We start from the raw sequence: 23141 nt of genomic DNA, 5'->3' as shown, positions 1-23141 counted from the left end.
CTCTAAAGCGCCTGAGCCAGGACAAGCAGGACCACAAATATTGGCCAGCTCAGTGCTGCCCCTCTACAGGTGACAGAGGGACATCTTCTACCTTGGTAGGCCTTTGCTCTTGGAGGTCTTAACCAGTGGAAGGCAGCATGGTACAGAGCTGCCCCACCTTCTCAGTCCTCCGCTGTGTCCCCACTTTTAATTCTTTTGAGTATATACCTAGGAGTAGAATTGCTGGATCATATGGCAATTCTGTGTTTAATTTTTGAGGAACTGCCAACGTTATGAAAACTTGACTCTTCAAAAAAATGTGTGGTTGCCCTTTGCTTCTGGACTTCTTTGGGGCCAGCAGCCACCTGACCTGGGGTGCAGGGACACAGGCTTAGCTGACTACCATGGGCTCTGTGTCAAACCAAGCTGCCGGGGATTGTGGCCCAGGGGGCAGAGGAGCTGCAGCTGCTGCTTGGTGCCGGCATCTGTAAGGGTTCAACGTGTGCGTGAGTCCTGCTTCCCGTCCATGGCCGCCCTCAGCGGGTTCACGCTCCACCCACTGGCGGATGTCTTTTTGCACCAGAGTAAGCTGCACCAGGGGAACTTCTGGAGCCTGCAGGGTGCTGAGGCAGTGGAGTTCACCTTTAAGAAGTCTGCCAAGGGCCTAGGATCTTATCTGAGTTACTGGCCCTGGTGTGGTATTCTTATTGGGAGTGAGAGAGGCAGCCAAAAGGGAAGAACATGCAGAAGTGCCAACTGAAGGGAGATGGTGCTGCAGCTGTGGAGGTCTAGACCATCGTGCCAAGGAGTGCAAGCAGCCACTTCAGCCCAAGAAGTGCCATTTCTGTCAGAGCTTCAGCCATATGGTGGCCTTGTGTCCACTGAAGGCCCCGCAGGCCCCTAGCTCACAGGGAAAGCCACCCTCTCTCAGGAGGAAGAAGAGATCCATAGCCCTGCCCTGTTCCCAGATGCCCAGAAGGGAGCCACAGGAGGTGGGTGGGGGGTTATGCTTTTGTGATCTGGAAGTTTCAAGGAGCAGGGATCAATTGGCATAATGGGGAGAGTCGGGGACACGAGATGGGTAGGGGCACCTGGCACTGCCATGTATCTCAGGTCAAGTTCCATAGCATCACTCCCTCTTCTCTTGGCAGAGACCACATTCTATGCACATGCATGTGAGGCTTTGGGGGAAATCCCTCCCTACATGCTTTATCTGAGTCTCTTCCCCCGGGATCTCTAGCTTTTGAAAGTGGCCTGGATAGGGAAGCTGTTTTTCTTTTTTATTTACTTATTTTTAATCCTCACCCGAGGATATTTTTTCCATTGCTTTTTAGAGGGAGTAGAAGGGAGGGAGGGAGGGAGGGAGAGTGGATGGGGGGAGAGGGAGGGGGAGAGAACCATTAATGAGAGAGACACATCAATTGGTTGCCTCCCACACATGCCTCCACTGGGGCCAGGGATTGAATCTGCAACCCAGGTAGGCTGCTTTGACCAGGAATTGAACCCGCCCTCCTCCTTGCAGGGGCTAACGTGTCCAACCACTGAACACACTGGCCAGGACAAGAAGCCTTTTTTTTTTTTTTTTTTCAAAGAAGGATGTGTAATAATATTTCCCTGCCAGAGTGAAAAGATTAGCATGAGACCAGATTGATGAACCCAACCCACAAATAACTGCATTCTGTGGGAGGGAATCTATCAGGGGTACAATAGGCTTTTTATACATCTTGTCTCCTCATAAACTACTCTTGGGATAGGATGCTGAGAATTGTTCCAAGCAGTGGGTTGTGACCATAGGCAAAAGGGGTCACTGGGGGAACAGCTGCAGTTCTGCTCCTAAGCTCACTCCCACCCCATTTCTGGGCCAATACAATTTTATATATTTGGTCCCTGGGTAACTGTACCTTGGGTCCTACTTTCTCCAGGATGCTAACTGCACTATCTGTGTGTGAATGGCATATCTTGGCATTTTAATTTTTTGTGTGTAACGTAAATGTTCTGGTTTTGTATTTTCGTGTATTTTAATGTAAGTCTCTCACTCCTGCATTGTGTTCCCAGGTACATGAGCAATCTCAGGGATGAGTGGCAGCAGCTTCAGGTCTGCACAACAGGAATGCTTTTTGTTGTTTTATCATCAGGGAGAACAGAGGTTTGGAGTGTATAGCCTATTGAATACCTCATTTTGCCACTTAGAGCTGGCTCTTCTTTCATAGTATCCTCTTGCAACCCTTCCATCTTCAGTGTTACGTGGAAGACTCGATTTAACTGGGTGGCCCCATTAGTTGATCTCTTTCTACTGAAAGATTGGAGATGGGTCTAAACAGGACTAGGTGGTTGGTGCAGAGGTTAGGAGAAGCTGGGCTAGGTGAAAGGCGCAGAGGGGAAGCCAAGATTAGGTGAGGGTTGTCTATATATGTATAACCAGGGATTCCTGTTCTTGACTAGTAATCCCTTTGCATACCAGATTCATCTCTCACTGGGTTGGGATAGGCATACTATGCACAACAAGGTGTATGTGTGTGTGTGTGTGTGTGTGAGTGAAAAATGATGAGTTGGGAAATGTGGATTTTAAGAATGATACCTCTGTACCCAAGTTGGACAGTTATTAGGAAAGAGTGAAAGCTCAGAGACTAGTTAGAAGACTGTTGCATTAATCCAATGAGAGGTGATAGTACAAGAAGTAGGTGCTGGCCACAGGAATAGGAAGGAGTGAAGAGGCTCAGATATTTAAAGGTATGAGGATGTTTGAGGAGCTGCAGGTGATTCCCATGTTTCTGGCTTTGGCCACTAGTGGATGGTGGTACTTTGTGTGGAGATGAGCACGTGTCAGGAAGGAAATAGGTTGTTATATAGTTCTGAAGTGTTGAGTTGGCATACCTAAGCAGACCATGTTTAACTTAATACTTAGGTATGAGCAACTATTCCCGTTAATTACTTCTGATTCCAACTCTGCTATTAGGGCCCTCATACTCCGACATAGATTGTTCCTCTCCTGTCATGTCCTTGGGCTACTAGAGTCTTTCTATAATATTTCCATGGGAATTTTGGCATGGCAAAATTTTGCTCCCATACTTTGGAAAGGTTTTGGTCAGAGTGGATATTAAGAATTATACCCATTTGCCTGTCAGCATAACCATTATTGCTTGTCTCATTTTCGGTTCTTATATGTGTATTTCTAATAGCACATGATCTTACTCATCTAGGGGAAATAATGAACAACATAGACTGATGAACAAGAACAGACCCAGAAACAAGGAGGCATGAATCAGACTGTTGGGCCTCAGAGGGAGGGTGGGGGTAAAGGGGAGAGATCAACCAAAGGACTTGTGTGCAAGCATATGAGCCTAAGCAGCGGTTAAGGACAACGGGGGGGGGGGGGGGCATGTGTGGGGAGGAGTGTGGGCTGGGAATGTGGGGGGATGAGGACAAATATGTGATACCTTAATCAATAAAGAAATAAAAAAATAAATAAAATAAAACATGAAAAAATATTTAAAAAATAAAAAAAGCTTTGATATAGGAAAAAAATTTTTTTAAATAAATAGCTTCTTCTATGTGACAATAAAGTGAAATAAAAACAGAGTTTGCAAAAAAAAAAAAAAAAAAAAGAGTTATACCTTGCTCAAACTCTTTAAGACTCCCAGAGCTAGGAGCATTTAGGACCAAATGCTGCTCTTTCTTAGATATTATATTATGGTTAGAGCAGGCTATTTTATAATATTACTAGAGGCCTGGTGCACGAAAATTCATGCACTGTGGGGGGGGGGGTCCCTCACCCCGGCCTGCCCCCTCTCACAGTCCAGGAGCCCTCAGGGATGTCCTACTGATGGCTTAGGCCCGCTCCCCATGGCCTCCCTCTGTGGGAGGCAACCGGCTGATCATGGGAAGGCACGACCCCCATCATCCCCTTGCTGCTGCTGCCTCTGGCCTCCCTCTGTGGGAGACGACTGGCCGATGGAAGGAGACGCCCCATCACACCGCTGCTGCTGCTGCCGCCGCTGTCGACCACTGCAGCTACCTGAGCCTCGCCCGGCCCTCGCAGGAGCAGCCGCCATCCGCGGCTTGCCTGAGCCTCCACCTGGCCCTCGCTTTGTCCGGAAGTATGTCCGGAAGACGTCCAGTCTAATTAGCATATTACCCTTTTATTAGTATAGATTTTCTTGGCATAACTTCATCTGAGTTTGAAAGTACTTGCAAATTGGGGACTTCCTTGATTAAAAAGTTGTAATTGTAGTTGGAATTTTTTGTTACAGTGTTCTCATTTTAATAGTATATTATATTGTGTATTATTTAATGGGTCAGGTCAAACCTTGACAGGTGTCCTTCAGACACTAAATCGGTACTTTTGCCATTAGGTAGCTCAATGGCCTTAGAAGTCCTGTTGGGCAGCAGTTCTGAGTGAGTTAGAACTGTTCTCTGGGGAGCAACTGTGGGGCATTTGTTTTGATACTTCAGTGGTGGGGCTAAGGGTACTTAGGCACTGAGTTGGGTAGGCCCAAAGATGCTGAATGTCATGGAGTTTGTATCCAAAGGACTTAAAAAGAACAGCTTTGTATAGTTATCTGAGCATATTCAGTTTTATTTATTTATTTTAATCCTCACCTGAGGATATGTTTATTGGTTTAAGGGAAAGAGAAACATCGATGTGAGAAACATTGATGGGTTGTCTCTGCACTTGTCCCAACCAGCGGTTGAACCCACAGCCTAGGTATGTGCCCTCACCGGGAGTCGAAGCCACAACCTTTTGGTGTACAGGACAATGCTCCAAACAACTTAGCCACTTGGCTAGGGTTCTAATTCTACTTTAGATATAATCATGGAGTACTTTTACACAGTTTCAATAAACACCATGTTTTTTTGGAATGCCATGAAATTTGTAAAGTGAGTGAAAAATGAAGTTTGCTTGGGATTTTACTTTAAGCTTTACTATCATAGGTGGTATTACTTTCTAATCTTATTTACTAGAGGCCCGGTGCACGAAATTCGTGCACGGAGGGGGGTTGTCCCTCAGCCCAGCCTGTACCCTCTCCAATATGGGACCCCTCGAGGGATGTCCGACTGCCCGTTTAGGCCCGATCCCGGTGGGCAGTCGGATCCCTAAACGGGCAGTCGGACATCCCTCTCACAATCCAGGACTGCTGGCTCCCAACTGCTTGCCTGCCTGCCTTCCTGATTGCCCCTAACCGCTTCTGCCTGCCAGCCTGATCACCCCCTAGCCACTCTGCTGCCAGCCTGTTTGCCCCCAACTTCCCTCCTCTGCCGGCCTGGTCACCCCTAATTGCCCTCTCCTGCAGGGTTGATCACCTCCAACTGCCCTCCCTTGCAGGCTTGGTCCCTCTCAACTGCCCTCCCTTGCAGGCCGGGTGCCTCCCAACTGCCCTCTCCTGCTGGCCATCTTGTGGTGGCCATCTTGTGTCCACATGGGGGCAGGATCTTTGACCACATGGGGGCAGCTATATTGTGTGTTGCAGTGATGATCAATCTGCATATTACTCTTTTATTAGATAGGATAGAGGCCTGGTACAGGGGTGGGGACCTAGCTGGTTTGCCCTGAAGGGCGTCCCGGATCAGGTGGGGGTTCCCTTGGGGTGTGGGGCGGCCTGAGTGAGGGGCCTGTGGTGGTTTGCAGGTGGGCCACGCCCCCTGGCAACCCAAGCGGAGGCCCTGGTATCTGGAATTTATTTTCCTTCTACAATTGAAACTTTGTAGCCTGGAGCGGAGCCAAGCCTGGGGCTCCCTCCCTGGCCAGGGTGTGCGGAAAGCTTTGCTTCCCCTGTTGCCGGCGGCAACCCTGGCCTGCTCTCTCAAGCTCCATTCTGCCACCATTTGTTTGAATTTGTTTACCTTCTATAATTGAAACTTTGTAGCTTGAGTGGAGGCTTAGGCCTGGCAAGGGCAGGCGGAAAGCTTGGCTTCCTCTGTTACCTAGGAAACCTTGCTCTCTTTGGCTGTAGCCATCTTGGTTTGGGTTAATTTGCATACTTGCTCTGATTGGATGGTGGGTGTGGCTTGTGGGTGTGTTGGAAGTATGGTCAATTTGCATATTTGTCTATTATTAGATAGAATAAGCTTAAAGCCTTTAAGACATGAATTAGGATATATTGTAAAAGTTTTTGGTTTTGTTTCTTTGAAAATTTTATTTTTATTAATTTATTTTTTATTATCATTGACATAGAGTATTATATTAGTTTCAGGTGTACAAAATAATGATTCAACATTTACATACCTTGCAAAGTGGTCACCACAATAATGAATGCTTTCTTTTTTATGAATTTATTGGGGTGATTAGTTAATAAAATTATATGTTTCAGTTGTACAATTCTATTATACATCATCTGTATATTACATTGTGTGCTCACAACCTCAAGACAAGTCCCCTTCCATCACCATTTATCCCCACTATACCTTTGTTTTTAAATGGGAGGTGGTTGCTAAACTAATGTTTTCCCCGGTGAATTAGAGTAGAGACCTCAGGGAAGGCATATGTAGGGATGAATATGATGCAATTGTTGGGTTATAGATGTGTTTTATAATAAAGACCTAAAAAGAGTCTAAAGATGGAAAAATGCAGAAGCACTTGACATACTGGGTTAATCAAGTTGGATGAAATTACCCCTGAGTTTTTAAAAGAACAGAGAGGAAAAGATAAGAAAGGGTATTGAACAAGTTACAGAGTAGATCTATGTCCATTAAGAGAGTATTCTATGGAAAACATTTATCCTGCTTTCCTTTATATCTGTGTGAGGCTAATAAAGGAAAAAAGAAACATGGCAGTGGATGGAAGAAAAAGGGAGGTTCTGTTACCAGGGTACCCACTCTGTAGCTGGAGATAATACGGAACTGTAGCTACCTCTGCTGGAAACAAGCAAACCCACTCTTGCACAGTATATGAATGAAAATGACCCTGCCCATAATCTTAGTGAGCCGGCCAATATTTAATAAGTACTTACTGTATGCTGGCTCACACCTTGCCAGGTTCTTGGGTAACAGTAAAAACTTAGACACATTTCCTACTCCCATCATGCTTAGCTCTGAGAAGCTTTGTGCTTTTAAGAAAATACTTTGATTTAGCTAGCATACTTTTGCATTCTGAGTTCTCTTCTTAGACTTCTCCTTGGGTGACTTTTAAAAAGTCAATAACCTTTCTCTGAGTATCATTTTTCTTACCTGGAAGGTAAGAATGACAGTGCTTCTCCAGTAGGTTCACTTTAGTGACACGTTATTAAATGTCTAATGTGTATGCTAGGCACAGGCACAAGGGGCATAAGATGAATAGGAACCTAGTTCCTACCCTCAAAGAGGTTAGAAAAAGAAGCTCTTGCAAAATAAATGAGGCCTTACAGGACCCCTGGGAGGAGTGCTGGATCCAAGCAGGAGACTAGAATTGGAGAAGGTTTAGATGCTTCACTCAGTTGTACAAAGCTGTTAGAATTAGCAAGGGAAAGATGGGAGAAGACCTAAGCTGAGGGGTCAGTATAAGAAGCAACATTGAGATGAGGGACTGTGTGGTGTGTATGTCATTACTGGGTTGCATAGAGTGAATGGCAGGGAGTATCTAGAGATGAGAATTTTGGGGAAATAGGTGGGCCAGGTGATGCAGGGTTTGTATGCTTCCTGAAGGGGCTTACCTTTGTGTTGAATGCAGTGGAGAGCCGTTAGAGAGTTAAGTAAAAGTCCCTTAGAGAGAGAACTTGCCACCTGGTCTCGGGTTTGATTGAAGTGAACCAGCCTGGTGGCAGGGACCAGTTAAGAGGCTGCAGCAGCAGATCAAGTGAGGGAACCTGAGGGCTGGAACTGTGGCAGATCTGAAAATGAGAGTAAGGTGGGGCTGGGTCCTAGGAGTGAAAGTTACTAGTAGCAGAAGTAGATATTTTGAAGATAAGAAGGCAAGGATGACTGGGAGACCTCTAGCTTGCTGGTTGGGTAATGTCCATACGTGAGAGAGGACATATTAAGAGGAAGAACCAGTTGTAGGGAAGGCATAAAAAGCTTATTTAATCAATAGAGGCCTGGTGCACGAATGTCGGGGGTGGGGAGGAGTCCCTCAGTCTGGCCTGCACCCTCTGCAATCTGGGATCCCTCACGCAATCTGGGACCGCTGGCTCCGGACCGCTGGCTCCTAACCGCTCACCTGCCTGCCGGCCTGATCCCCTTAACTGCTCTCCCCTGCCAGCCTGATCCCCCTAACTGCTCTCCCCTGCCAGCCTGATCCCCCTAACTGCTCTCCCATGCCAGCCTGATTGCTCCCAACCGCCTCTGCCTCGGCCCTGCCACCATGGCCCTGCCACCATGGCTTTGTCTGGAAGACGTCCGGTCTAATCAGCATATTACCCTTTTATTAGTATCGATCTTAGATTTGAGTTGCCTGTTAAGACAACGCCTCTGTGGAAACAACCAGCTGACAGTTTGATGTATGACTCAAGTTCAAGAGAAAGGTCTGGCTGGTGTTGCTAACATAGAGGAAATAGTGGAGCCCTAGGAGGTGATGAAGTCATCAGGGAGAATGTGCAAGATGAGGCAAAGGGAGCCAGGTCAGAATTAGGAGAGTGGCTGTACCTGAGAGGCAGGCAGAGGAAGATGATCCTGCAGAGGAGACAATGATGGGGTAATTAGAGAGATACAAGTATGATGGTCAGGAAACCAAGATAATTGAATTGAAAATTTCTAAGAGAGTGTTCTTTATAAATGCCAAATATAAGATAATGATCAAAAATGTCTTTTGGGTTTGTTTTTTTAAGAGATGATTGTGACTTTGATAAGAGATGATTCCAGATTGCAGTGGTTTGAAGAGTAAATGGGAGGTGGGGCTGCACTCACAAAAATTCATCTGAAAAGAGGAAGAGGGGAGCAAGATAGCTATAGGAACTCAAGATAGACTTCTGGTCACCTACCGAAGCATGTGTGCCCGCTCTGTCTGTCATAGCACCCTGCTTATTTCCTTCACAGTGCAGGGTGATAAATGAAGGATTGGGACAACAACAAATGTCAAAATGTCTAATGTTTCCCTCTTCGGTTTTAATTGCAATAACATAAGTTATTTCTTAGAGAGAATTTTAGCTTAGAAGACTTCCGTTCTATTTTTCTTCTCCCAGGAGAGACTATGGTTGCTCTCCAGGGTTTATATCTGTGGTGTGGGACTGTCCCTGGTGGGAATGGGCTGAACAGCTTGCCTCTCACCACAAAACAAACAGCCTTTGCACTTTCCACTTCCTTCTATATATATATTTTTTTTAATCCTCACCCAAGGATATTTTTCCATTGCTTTTAGAGAGCCCTGAATTTTAGAATTCACTCTGCCTTTACCTTGCCTTAGATGAGTTTTTCAGCTCTCCAGACACTTCCCTGTAAAATAGTTGGTCTCCCAAGTGCCTCTCAGTTCTACTCTTCTGCTGTCACAATCTCTAAATGCTGCTGGTACCCAGCCAGTCTCTGGTATTGGTATAACAAGCAAAGTTGATGAGTTCTTTTCTTGTTAATAAAGATTAACCTCAGGTCTATAGACTAGAAATGCTGTTATCCTAAAAATGACTGCCCTACAATAAAGACATTGCTTAAGGACCTTTTCTACATTCTCTCTCTCTCTCTCTCTCTCTCTCTCTCTCTCTCTCTCTCTCTCTCTCTGTAGTATTCTTAATGAGTCAGAGCAAGGTAGAGGAAGGACACATTAATTTCTCCTGAGTTCCTCCATCTCACCCATAGATCCCTTTATTATTCTTTCAAGGAAACTTTATACGGACGAGTTCTGGGAGGTGGATTTAGCCCACAGCATGGACCTTGCTCCTTCTCTCCACTGGGTTTGTCAAGGGTATCTGGGATGGAAGGAACTGTTTTCACTGCTCAGCCAGGGAGAACTTGGCTGCCTGTCTCTAAACTGGGCTGTGCTACCAGGAAGATAAAAGGAAGACTGACTGACTGCTTGACACTGAAGTAGTTAAGCACTTAAAAGAAGCTCTGTTAATTCAAACATGTAGGTTTTGTCAAGATCTAAATGGGTGCAGGCTGTTTATGAAAGCTCACCTCTTTATATGCAGATTGGTTATTCATTGTTCTTTATTATTTATTTATTTTAAACCATTAAATTTTTTTTCAATTACAGTTGACATACATTATTATATTAGTTTCAGGTATACACCCCAGTGATTAGACATTACATAACTTACTAAGTGATCATCCTGATAAGTCTCCCACCCATCTGACACCATACATAGTTATTAGAATATAATTGACTATATTCCCTATGCTGTACTTTGCATCCACATGATTATTCTGTAACAACCAATTTGTACTTCTTTTTTTTTTTTTTAAATATATTTTTTTTATTGATTTTTTACAGAGAGGAAGAGAGAGGGATAGAGAGTTAGAAACATCGATGAGAGAGAAACATCGATCAGCTGCCTCTTGCACACCCCCTTCTGGGGATGTGCCTGCAACCAAGGTACATGCCCTTGACCGGAATCGAACCTGGGACCTTTCAGTCCGCAGGCTGACGCTCTATCCACCGAGCCAAACCGGTTTTGGCCAATTTGTACTTCTTAATCCTTCACCTCTTTCACCCATCCCCCTAACCCCCTCCCATCTGGCAACCATCAAAATATTCTCTATGTCTATGAGTCTGTTTCTGTTCTGCTTGTTCGTTTGTTTTGGTTCTTAGATTCATTTGTTGATATATATGTATTTATTGCCATTTTATTGTTCATTTTTTAAATTTTTATGTTTTTGTTAATCCTCACCCAAGGATATTTTTCCCATTGATTTTTGGAGGGGGGGGGAGGGAGGGGGGAAAGAGAGAGAGAAAGAGACAGAGAGAGAGAGAGAGAGAGAGAGAGAGAGAGAGAAAGAGGTAGTTTATCTTTTTTTTCCTTCTTCCTAACATTTCATATGATACTGGTTTGGTGGTGATAAAGTCCTTTAGCTTTTTTTTGTCTGGGAAGCTGTTTTATGTCCTTTGATTCTAAATGATAGTTTTGCTGGGTAGAGTAATCTTGGTTGTAGGTCCTTGCTTTTCATCACTTTGAATATTTGTTGCCTCTCCCTTCTGACCTGAGAAGCTTCTGTTGAGAAATCAACTGACAGTTTTTTGGGAGCTCCCTTGCAGGTAACTAATTGCTTTTCTCTTGCTGCTTTTAAGATTCTCTCTTTGTCTTTAACCTTTGACATTTGAATTATGATATGTCTTGGTGTGGTCCTCTTTGGGTTCATCTTGTTTGGGACTCTGTACTTCCTCGACTTGTATGTCTATTTCTTTCACCAGGTAGGGGAAGTTTTCTGTCATTATTTTTTCAAATAGGTTTTCAATTTCTTGCTTCCTCTCTTCTTCTAGCATGCCCATGATGCGAATGTTGGTACGCTTGAAGTTGTCACAGAGGCTCCTTACACTATTTCTTTCTTTTTTTTTTTTTGCTTTTTGCTTTTTCCTTTTCTGGTTGGGTGTTTTTGCTTCTTTATACATTGCTGATTCTCAGCATCCTCTACTCTACTGTTGGTTCCCTGTAAATTACTTTTCTTTTCATTAGTGTATACTTCATTTCTGACTGGTTCTTTGCTATCGTTTCTGTGTCCTGTTTCATGCTATTGAGGTTCTCACTAAGTTCCTTGAAGTTCTGACTAAATTTCTTGAGCATCCTTATAACCATTGTTTTGAATTCTATATCTGGTAGTTTGCTTGCTTCCATTTCATTTAGTTTTTTTGTTTGTTTGTTTGTTTGTTTTGTTTTTTTCGAGAGGAGGGGAGAGGGAGAGAGAGATAGAAACATCAATGATGAGAGAAAATCATTGATCGGCTGCCTCCTGCACACCCCACACTGGGGATCAAGCCCACACCCCAGGCATGTACCCTGACCAGGAATCAAATTGCTACCTCCTGGTTCATAGGTTGATGCTCAGCCACTGAGCCACACCAGCCGGGTTCATTTAGTTCTTTTTCTGGAGATTTCTCCTGTTCCTTCATTTGAGACCTATTTCTTTGTCTCCACATTTTGCCTGCTTCCCTTTTGTTTCTATGTATTAGGTAGAGCTGATGTGTCTTCTGAATTTGGTAGAGTGACCTTGTGTAGTAGGTGTTCTATAGGGTCCAGTGACACAGCTTCCCTGATCACCCAACCTGGGCACTCCAGGTGCACCCCCATGTGGGCTACGTAAACCCTTCTGTTGTAGTTGAGTCTTTATTGCTGTTGGCACATCAATGGAAGGGATTTACCTCTAGGCCAATCAGCTGCATGGTCTGTCTGTGACTACCAACCATTGTGGAGGATAGATACAAGGCATGCTAAGGCCAGGGCATGCTGCTTATTTGAGAGATTTTAGGGAAAATATCTGTTGTTCATTTTTCTGCATATTACAAATGCTTTCTGTAAGTTTGTGGATGAATTTCTTAACTTAATCCTACGTAATAAAAGGGTAATATGCAAATTGACTGTACCTTCGCTACACCCATAAGCCACGCCCACCAGCCAATCAGGAGCAAATATGCACATTAACCCAGCAAAGATGGCGGGGGTAGGGGGCAGCAGCGCCCGCTGCCAGTGGGATCCAAGCCATGATGGCGGACTGGGGCAGGCGGCGTGGGTTAGCGCCCGCAGCCGCCTGACCAGGTCCCCGATAGGGACTTGGAGTCTAGCATAACAAAAAGAATATTCAGCAAAAGCGGGAGACAAGGTTTCATAAGTTCTCCCCCAGGTCACCACTGTCCTCTTATACATTTTAATTATCCCAGACTTTGCCTGATGGGATTTGATTTGTATTATGCCTGATAGAGATTATATGGCATGAATTGTAGGCTCATTCTTTTTGTGGTTGCCTGACTGAGAAAGGCCTTGGAATGAGAGAAGGCACTTTTATTTTCCTTTTTCATTCTATAGAGACTGAGGAATTACAGTTATATGAAGAAGTTAGTGAGAGAATGAAAGTCTCATGCTGTATTTTTCTGTAAGTTTTATCATGTAGACTATCAAAAACTTGGTGGGATCCTTTTCAAGAGGTGTTACAAAAATTATATTGGAATTAACATTCAAGAGTAAAAGGAGAGAAGTGAGTGGTAGGTAAATGAAAGAACTTTGTCCTAGAAACCATATAGAAGCCACATAAACCTTCAGATTCTTACTCATTGTGCTTTGGAAGTATTAAAGGATAATTTTTTAAAAAGGTAAAATCATGGCTCATAATCTGTATGGATAAAAGGCTAAGTGACCGACATTTGTCCATCCGTCCTACCAACCAGTACATATGACGCACACTGGAAATTTAAAAATAACTTTGACTCGCGTAGGTGCCATACATATAAAGCTCTCGCTGGCGCTAATTTGAATGTTGCATTTGGTGGGAAAGTTCTTTTCAGAGGGGATTTTTGTGCTGCCATGCTATACAATTGGCCATAGTACAATCGAGTTTAAAGTACTGTAGTCTTTGGGGATGTTTCAGACAGTTGTCTCTTAAAACAAGTATGAGATCAGAGGATTCTGCTTATAGTGAATGGTTAGTAAAACTTGGAGATGGCAAACTTGATAGCAGTTTTCATTTAGGAATGGATATTATTGAAATTCCCCATGAAATGATTTTTATGGATCTATTATTAAAGCCAGCTTTGGAAATAGTATATTTAAATGGATCTATTATTAAAGCCACCTTTGGAAATAGTATATCTATAGATAATATTAAAAATATATCTAAATGTGCAATTCCTTGTCCAAAAAATGAGCACGTTCAAAAATTAAATGAAGAAATTTTGGATGTACTTGATGGAGATTTTCACACCTATTTGAGTGATGATTCCATTAACTCAACAGATGATGCCGAAAAGGAAAATTTCTTAATAGTATTACTCCTTCTGGAATGCCGTGTCATAAATTAAAATTGAAAGTGGGTGCAATCATCATGCTATTGAGAAATCTTAATAGTAAATGGGGTCTTTGTAATGGTACCAGATTTATTATAAAAAGATTGCGACCTAACATTATCAAAGCGAAATATTAACAGGATCTGCAGAGGGAGAGATTGTTCTGATTCCAAGAATTGATTTGTCCCCATCTGACACTGGCCACCCATTTAAATTAATTCAAAGATAGTTTCCCGTTATGCCAGCATTTGTGATGACTATTAATAAATCACAAGGACAAACTCTAGACAGAGTAGGAATATTCCTACCTGAACCCGTTTTTGGACATGGTCTGTTATATGTTGCTTTCTCTCTCTCTCTCTCTTTTTTTTTTAAAGTATTTTTTAAAAAAATACTTTATTGATTTTTTTACAGAGAAGAAGGGAGAGGGATAGAGAGTTAGAAACATCAATGAGAGAGAAACATCGATCAGCTGCCTCCTGCACACCTCCTACAGGGGATGTGCCCGCAACCAAGGTACATGCCCTTGACCGAAATCGAACCTGGGACCTTTCAGTCCACATGGCAGACGCTCTATCCACTGAGCCAAACCAGTTACGGCTGTTGCTTTCTCTTGAGTTCAAAGAGCATGTGACGTTAAAGTTAAAGTTGTAAATACTTTATCTCAAGGGAAATTAGTCAAGCACTCTGAAAGTGTTTTTACTCTTAATGTGGTATACAGGGAGATATTAGAATAAGTTTAATCACTTTATCAGTTATTATTTGCATCAATGTTGTTTTTATGTTACGAGTTTGTTGTTGTTATATCATTTTGTTATTGTTTAGTTATTAATAAAATTATGTATTTTTTCATATACATTGTACTCATTTCCTTTTATCTCTCACACTTTTATTATAGAGAAAGGGCAAATAGCAATATTAAAATATTTCATCTAATTAATTCCCTTTCATGTGCATGAATTTTGTGCACGGGGCCACTAGTAAGGTATATAAAAGAACTCAACAGGATGTGAGTTATGACATTTAAGGGTGTTGTCTTATTGCTTCAGAACTGTGGGGTTATCATGTAACACATCATGTCACATGATTTGACTGAATTCATGGGGAAAGCCCTCAGCTTGGTTTCCTTTGCTTAAATATAGTTCAAGGGCACAGATGCAAAATTAAGATGAGGAAGTGTTATACAGTATAGGAAGCAGAAGCTTTTAAAGATAATTCACCATGATGTGAAACTCGTTTCCCAGGCTCCAGTAAATGAGTGAATACAGGAGCTGAAAGGAGATTTTTTCTTGAGTTAAGAGGAAGGGAGCTAGGAGGCACATCAGGTAAGTGCTTGGAGTATCGACTTGCTTTTACAGAGATGGGGCTGTGTGCACATAGTTGTTAAGTCTGAGGAGCGGAAGTCTGAGAGAAGAAATGCATGTAATGCGCTGGTCGAGCCAAATGCAGGGTATTGTTGTATTTCCAGATTTGTTTTCCTTATGAACTATCTTTCTTAGTTATTGAAAAGCAAATATAAAATATACTTACTTACCTAAACTTGCATATATAATAACACAAAGGGTTTAGATAAGTTGCAATAGCTTCTGGCCATACTCATTAAAATTTTTCTCCTCCCTGCTATAGAGGGTAATGGTTGTGTGCCTTACTTCCTGTGGTGTATATTTAATTATTGAAAATGTGTAAAACCAATTCCATCTTATATTGGTTTTAAAGCAAAAATTCTTTACTCTTGCAAGAAAACATTAGCAACCTTAATAATGTTTAGTGCCATAAAGTTTAAGGTCCTGCAGGACTTATAGTAAAAAAGACCTTAGTAATTCTTTTTGGCATCTTATTATATTAAATATTTTTAACCCAAATTCTGCCTTTGGTCTTAAAACAAAGAAACAGTCAATCATGTGCTGTTCAATACTTTGGTTAGTGAACTTTTGTCTTGCCATGGCTGGAAAAGAGCAACCAGTTGAGGAGTTACTATTTTTTATTAACCTTTATAATTCTTTTTAAAAAACTGCCTTAGTGCACCACAACTACATTTGTAAAACATCTATTAAAAAGTGATTTTTCAGCCCTGGCCAGTGTGGCTCAGAGGTTAAAGTATCGTCCCATGCACTGAAGGGTCATGGGTTCGATTTCTGGTCAGTGCACATACCTAGGTTGCAGGTTCGATCCCTGGTCTGGTCGGGGCATGTATAGGAGGCAACCAATTGATATCTCTTGCTCTCTCTCTCTCCCTCTCTCTCTCTCTCTCTCTCTCTCTCTCTCTCTCTTTCTCTCTTTCCTTTCCTCCCTCCCTCTCCCTTCTTCTCTCTAAAATCAATAAAAACATCAGGTGAGGATTTTTTTAAAAAGGTGGTTATTTATCCCAAAAGGATCTTGTGTCCACACAGGATTTTCCTTACATTATGAATTTCCTTAGACATTTAATGTATTTGTGAAAAAATAATGTATTTATTTTACAGTTAATGTCCTAAAACATGATAACCTTGAGAGGAATATACGTGTGATATAGAATAGAGTGATATATAAAGAAGGCTCTTATTTTATACATATATTACATATTTTTATATGTTTTATACATATAAACAATTGTGAAATATGGCATAGTTATAGTGATTAGGAAAACACTATCTGGAACAAGAAAGAAAAAGTTAAAAAGAGGATGATCACTTTAATTTGATCTTTCAAATTAATAAAAAGCTGAGTGCTGTCAAGTTTGGGGGGAATAACCAAAGGAAGCAGTGCCTATAATTCTCAAGGATGGCACCATTTAGTTGATGTTTTTGAGTTGGATTTTTAAGAATGAGTGCATTTCAATGTGAAAATGATGGGAAAGTGTCCTAGGCAGTGTTGGCAACAGCTTGAGCCTTTAAAGGGGTTGGTCAGTTTTACTTCATTGTCTTTTCATGTCACCTAGAATGAAACCCACAGACCCTATTCTGGTCTACAGGGCATACCTGATCTGCACCTTGCCCTCAACCTCTGTCTTTCAGATGCCAGGTATCTCCTGCCCTTTCACTAGGTTGTTAAGTTCCCTGAAGCAGTGGCTTTGTCTTAATTGTCCCCAGAGCCTAGAGTACCAAGTGCTCAATAAATGAATGTTGAATGAATGAAATAAATTCAAAAGGCTAAGGTGCTATAGGATGTAATATGTTTTTGAGAGGTGAAAGTAACAGGAAATATACATGGAGTACTGGTCTTGAATGCAGTAAAATTTAGGGCCATTTTGCAGTGAGGTGCTAATAACCTAGCCCTGTAGAGCATGGACTGGGAAGAGAGTGGAGATTGCAGTACCATATAAAAGCTTTGTCAACAATTCCTTCATTCAGTTGACATTTAATTTGTTTGTTCTATGCTAAGCACTGTGCTCGGTTCTGAGGATACAAAGATGACTGAGAAGTGTGGTTCTAGTTGGTGGGACCAGATATGAGAATATACTGAAATTGAGGTTTCAAGAAAGTAAGGTGTGTGGGGCTTAAACCTTGGCCTTGTCAGAGAGGTGGGATTGAGTCTTAAGTCTCATAGACAATTTCTTGATGTCAACAGCTCTGAGAGTTCCCCAGAAAAAAAAGCCTTTAAAGGAACTTTAATTATATGTCAACTATACATCAGTAAATGTTTTTAAATTGCTTTTAGGAGTGTGTTGTTTTTTAATGCAGAGGCCTTATAGTGATTTTGAATTAGGTCTTGCCCAAAAGTTCTTACCAATATATTGATTAATCCATTCATTCTCAGAAGAAAATGTATTTCGGATGTATATCTATATATATAAAAGCCTAAGTGACCGGCCAACCAGCCAACCTGCTGGTAGCTGTGCCACGCAATGACCACCAGGGGGTAGATGCTCCGACCAGTAGGTATGACGTGTACTGACCATGAGGGGGCAGATGCTCACTGCAGGAGCTGCCGAGTGACAGCAACTTTGCAGAGTGCCCTCTTGCACTCCAGAACCCCGCAGGGGATGTCGGACTGCCGGTTTCAGCCCAATCCCAACAGGCCAGGCTGAGGGACCCCACCTGCCGGAGGAACCCCGCTCACTGTGCAGATGCCCTTTGAGCCATGGCGCCGCCCCAGGTGCGGCTGGCTGGGGAGGGACCACTTGCCCAGTACCGCCCCCCTGGCTACTTTCTAATTAATTTCCTTTCAATGTACAGGAATCTGTGCACTGGGCCTCTAGTATATATATAATTGCCTGTATACTAGCTCAGATTTCAGCTCCAAGTTAGTGTGTCACTTCTGGGACATTGTTGACCAGTTCGAAGAATGAAGAGGTTAAGTCCATCCTACAAAATAAGTGATTGATTAAATTAAATGAGGTGATGTGTAGGAAAATACTTTATGTAATAAACATTGCTACAAATATATGATGGTATTGTTGGGGGTGGGAGGTGGGGAGGATGGATACTAGAACACACCAGATGAGAGTTTGGGATAGGATATATAGAGAACATAAAAAATTGAAAAACACATTTTACCAAATATTCTGGGTACTGGGCAGGGATGGGGTATGTGGAGAAGAGGCAAATTTCCCTTAGTAAACTATCCATAGGGCTTAAAAACTATGCTTAAAGGAAGTTTGCTACTACACAGATGTTTATTTGTAGCCTAGGAAAGTGTTTGAACACATAGTTCTTTGGAGCTATCAGGCCTGGGTTCAAATCTTCTGCCACTTGCAAGATTCTGAACAAATTATTTAACGGTTGAGTTACAGATTTCTTATCTCTAAATGGAAATAATACCAATCTGTAAGTAGTAAGGATTAACTGAGATAATGTTTGTAAAAGGGTCCTAGCTTGATATTTGGTAGGATTTAGGTGGTCAACAAATCTTCCTTTTCCTCCCTGTTTTGTTATTGTGGTAAAATACATATACCATAAAATTTGCCATTTTAAGACCATAAAATTGGCCATTTAAACCATTTTAAGTATAAAATTCAGAGGCATTAGTTACAGTCACAGCGTTGTGCAAACATCATCACTGTATACAGGGTGTCCCAAAAAAATGTATACACACAACTTTGAATAATTATAAAGGCAGTGTTTATTAAAATACATTTCATTGAGTTATTAGCTGCTGAAGTGTGTATATATTTTGGGGGGCACCCTGTATTTCCAAAACATTTTGTTGTCCCAGACAGATACTTCATACCCATTAAGCATTAACTCCCCATTCCTTCCAAACCCCTCGTAACTTCTAATCTACTTTCTTTTCTTTTTAAAAAATTATTTATTTATTTATTTGTTCTCACCTGAGGATATTTTTTCATTGCTTTTTAAATTTTTTTAAAAAATCTTTATTGTTGAGAGTATTCAGATGTCCTTCTCCCCCCCCCACCCCTCCCCCCCCACATTTTTCTCCTCCACCCAGTTCCTGCCCCGCCCCAGGCTTTTACCACCCCATTGTCTGTGTCCATAGGTAATGCACATATGCATATAAGATCTTTGGTTAATCTCTTCCCACCCTTTATTCCCCCTTCCCTTTGAGATTTGTCAGTCTGTTCCATGTTTCCATTCCTCAGATTCTATTTTATTCACCAGTTTTCTGTCATTTTTTTCAAATAGGTTTTCAATTTCTTGCTCCCTCCTTCCAGCACACTCATGATGCGAATGTTAGTGCACTTGAAGTTGTCCCAGAGGCATCTTACACTATCTTCATATTTTTTTATTCTTTTTCTTTTTGCTGTTCTGATTGGGTATTTTTTTTGCTTCCTCTTATTCCAAATTCTTGATTTGATTCTCGGTGTCCTCTACTCTACTTTGATCCTTTGTAAATTATTAATTTCTGACTGGTCTTTTTTTATGTTGTTGATGTTCTCACTAAGTTCCTTGAAGTTATCACTTAGAACTTGAAGTTCTAAGTTCCTTGAGCATCCTTATAACCATTGTTTTAAATTCTATATCTAGTAGTTTGCTTGCTTCCATTTCATTTTGTTCTTTTTTCTGGATATTTCTTCTGTTCTTTCATTTATGACATGTTTCTTTATCTCCTCATTTTGGCTGGTTCCCTGTGTTTGTTTCTATGTATTAAGTAGAGCTGCTATGTCTCTTGGAATTGGTAGAGTGGCTTGTGTAGTAAGTGTCCTGTAGGCCCATAGCTCAGCCTTCTCAGTCACCTGAGCTGGGTACTCTATGTGTGCTGGTTTGAGAGCTGTGTGCACTGTCCTATTGTAGTTGAGCCTTGATTAATGTTGGTGTCACTGGGAGGAATTGATCCCCATGCCAATTGGCTGTGAGGACCAGCTGCGACTACGGCAGAAGAGCTGTTGTGCAGGAGACACCCCTGTGGAGCAGGACTGCTTCAGTGGGGCTCTGGTGCTCACTGAGCCTGCCTGTTGAGTGTGTCACTCACGAAGGTGGTAAGGTTGTAATCTGGCGTGGTTGAAACTGACCACCAGGTGAACTGGCTTTGGGGTCTCCTGGGAGGTGCAAAGTCAGCCACTGCCTATTTCCTGCCAGGGCCACTCAGCCTGAACTACAAAACAATCTGAGGGTGGCTGCTACTTGAGTTGAGCCTGGAGCTGCCCAGGAGAGGCCAAGCAGTGAACCAGGGCAGGGTGCCACCAGTGCCAGGCCTGGGGCTACTTATTGAGAGGTACTGGACATGCTGGTGCCAGTTGCTGCTTGTTTGAGAGATTTTAGGGAAGTCTAAAGCATGAGACAAGAGAGGCCATTTGTGTGGGAAAGCCACTGGAAATGGCTTGGATGAGCCTGCATGTAGGGAGGGGTGGGGTCTCAGGGAATCACCAGTGCAGAGCAAAAGGTTGAACCAGGTTGATGGAGACTCAGATATGGTGTCTGCCTGCAGGCTCTGTCGGGGGAAGACCCGGAAAAAGCACAATGGTCTCTGCCTGCACTTCTGTCTGGGAGAAAGCTGCCCCTCCAGTTCTCCCTGATTCCATACAAGTCAGTTCCTCCACTAATGCCCCAAGTTCCTTTCTAGCTGCTGCCCAGTGCTGGAGCTCTGAGGGAGTAAGTCCAGGTAAGTCTGTATGTGAGCCCTTCAAGAGGAACTGCCTGGGTTGGGCCGGTGTGGCTCAGTGGTTGAGTGTCAACCCATGAACCAAAAGGTCACCAGTTCAGTTCCTGATCAGGGCACATGCCCAGGTTGTGGGCTCGATTCCCAGTAGGGGCTTGTGGGAGGCAACCAATCGATGTTTCTTTCTCATTGCTGTTTCTATCTCGCCCTTCTTTCCTAAAATCAATAAAAACTTTTTTTTTTTTTAAGTGAGTAACTGCCTGAGACTCCAGCAGCCTCATGTCACTCAGCCACATCCTTGCTGGTTTTTACAGCCAGAAGTTTTGGGGACTTCTCTTCCCAGCACTGGAACCTTGGGCTGGGGGCCTGGTGTGGGGCAGAGACCGCTCCCTACTCAGGAAAACCTCCACAGCCAGGATATCCCTCCCAATTTTAAAGCACCGCACATGGTGTGGGACCAGTGGGTTCTGCAATTCTGCCTGCATCTCTGCATCTCCTAACAGTTTCGATGTGCTTCTTCGTTAATTCCCTAATTGTAGGACTTCTGCTCAGCTAGAATGATGGTTGTTCTGTATTTTAGTTGTAAATTTTGATGTGGTTGTGGGAAGCGGCGAGTACCACATTTACCTATGCCTCCATCTTGACCAGATTTTCATCATTGACTTTTATTTTACTAAGACCATAATAAAGGTCTTCATTCATGATGTATCTATCTAGGGGAAATAAAGGATTTATCCATGTGTCTTAGGAGGATGAAGTGTACATACATGAAATAGCTAAAATTATAGCAAAGTTTCATTTACATTTGAGCAGTAGCAGTGATCTATGGATAACAATCCTGTGGAGAAAATGAACAGCAGTCAGAATTTTGAAGCTAATTTTAATGAATTGCTACCTGGATGAACAGAGAGGAGATGGGAAGAATATCGTAGACAAACAGGAATATATAATGCAGCTATGGGGAAGGGAATAGATTTTGCCTAGAAAGATCTGCACACAACCCCTGCATATAATGGTGAATTCTGTGGAAGTAATTAGAGTGGTGAGAAGGAAAAAAGAGAATTGGAATCCAGACTGTCCATGACTAACCCCAAGATGACTAAATCAGCTACGTGAATCCTGTGTTGACAGGATTTCTAAGACCTTAAAAGAAAGGGAAGTAAGTCTGCCCAGCCAGCGTGGCTCCATGGTTGAGTGTGGACCTATGAACCAGGAGGTCATGGTTTGAAATTCGGTCAGGGTACTTGCCCAAGTTGTGGGCTCAGTCCTTTGTGGAGCGTGCAGGAGGCAGCTGATCAAAGATTCCCTCTTATCATTGATATTTCTCTCTCTCTCTCCCTTTCTGAAATCAATTAAAAAAAAAATCCTATACAATAAAAGGTCAGACCATAAGCGGAATGACCAGAACGACCGCTCGATCAGTCTCTATGAGGTGGGGGCTAGCAAGGGGAACCAGGTGGTTGGCAGTGGCAGTGGGGCGGGACCTGGGGCTAGGGAGGGGAACCCACTGGCTGGCAGCTGCGGCGGCGGTGGCTGTGGGGCGGGACAAGGGCCTGCGGAGGGGAACCAGGTTGCTGGTGGCCGCAGTGGGGCTGGACGAGGTCCTGTGAGGGAAACGGGCTGGCTGGCGGCTAGGGACTGGTGAGCGGGTGGAAAGTGGCCCCGATTGCAGGCTAGGCCTAGGGACCCTCACCACGCACGATTTCATGCTCTGGGCCTCTAATTTTTTTTACAAAGGAAGTAACATTACTGAGAATGCACTTCTTGTTGCTAAATGCTGAAATGCTTTCCTTTTGTGTTAAGGCCTTGACCACAGTGAGATATTTTTATAATGCCCACATTACATATGAAGAAACTAACCTGCAGGTGAAGAAATTTGCCTTTGCTAATAAGAGATGGAGCCAGGTTGTAATCCTGTGTGTATTTATACTTAAAGCCACATTTCACGTGGCTACCAAATTGGACTACATAGATCTAAGAAAAAGGTAGTGAGATTCATCCTAAAAAAGGCTCTGCTTTGAAGCAGTTGGAGGAATTGTGGGGCAAGAGAACAGCTTAACCTAAGATGGAAAACTCTGTGGAAAAAAGTTATCATACATAAAAGGCAGGGCTGCTCTTTAAAAGAAAATGAAGATATTGCTCTATCCTGTAAGGACATTACTGACCGAGGACCATTATGGAGAGCAGGAGAGTCATGCTGACCTTTATCACAGCACAGCAGTGACCACAGGAGAACTGTGTGTTGTTGACAGCTAATGCTAAACCATATTTGGTCAGGGGATGACACATCTTGGCAAATCTACTAACCATTAAGAATGGAAACCTCAGCCTTTAATATATACATGATTACCATTGCCAA

General features: G+C 42.8%; 1 protein-coding gene, 1 non-coding gene and 1 pseudogene across 3 annotated transcripts in view; 2 read left to right on the top strand and 1 right to left on the bottom strand.

The window, feature by feature from the left end:
• Positions 1–23141, top strand: part of LIMS1 (LIM zinc finger domain containing 1) — a 185841-nt gene that overhangs the window by 43611 nt on the left and 119089 nt on the right. The window contains exon 1 of one of the 2 annotated variants that reach the window (XM_054721598.1): positions 15051–15132. The exons of the other annotated variant lie outside the window; for it this stretch is intronic. The gene's annotated coding sequence lies outside the window, so the exon portion shown is untranslated. Of the gene's footprint in view, positions 1–15050; positions 15133–23141 lie in introns of those variants that run through there. 2 annotated transcript variants of the gene reach the window in all.
• On the bottom strand, positions 35–172 carry LOC129150421 (small nucleolar RNA SNORA47). Its single transcript, XR_008557164.1, has one exon. It is a non-coding gene; the product is annotated as a small nucleolar RNA SNORA47 (small nucleolar RNA).
• Positions 138–2042, top strand: LOC103297423 (protein lin-28 homolog A-like; annotated as a pseudogene).

The sequence above is a fragment of the Eptesicus fuscus genome, chromosome 9 (genome assembly GCF_027574615.1).
Source record: "Eptesicus fuscus isolate TK198812 chromosome 9, DD_ASM_mEF_20220401, whole genome shotgun sequence".
Taxonomy (NCBI): domain Eukaryota; kingdom Metazoa; phylum Chordata; class Mammalia; order Chiroptera; family Vespertilionidae; genus Eptesicus; species Eptesicus fuscus.
Note: the sequence above shows the minus strand (reverse complement) of the source record. Positions and strands in the feature narration are given on the sequence as shown.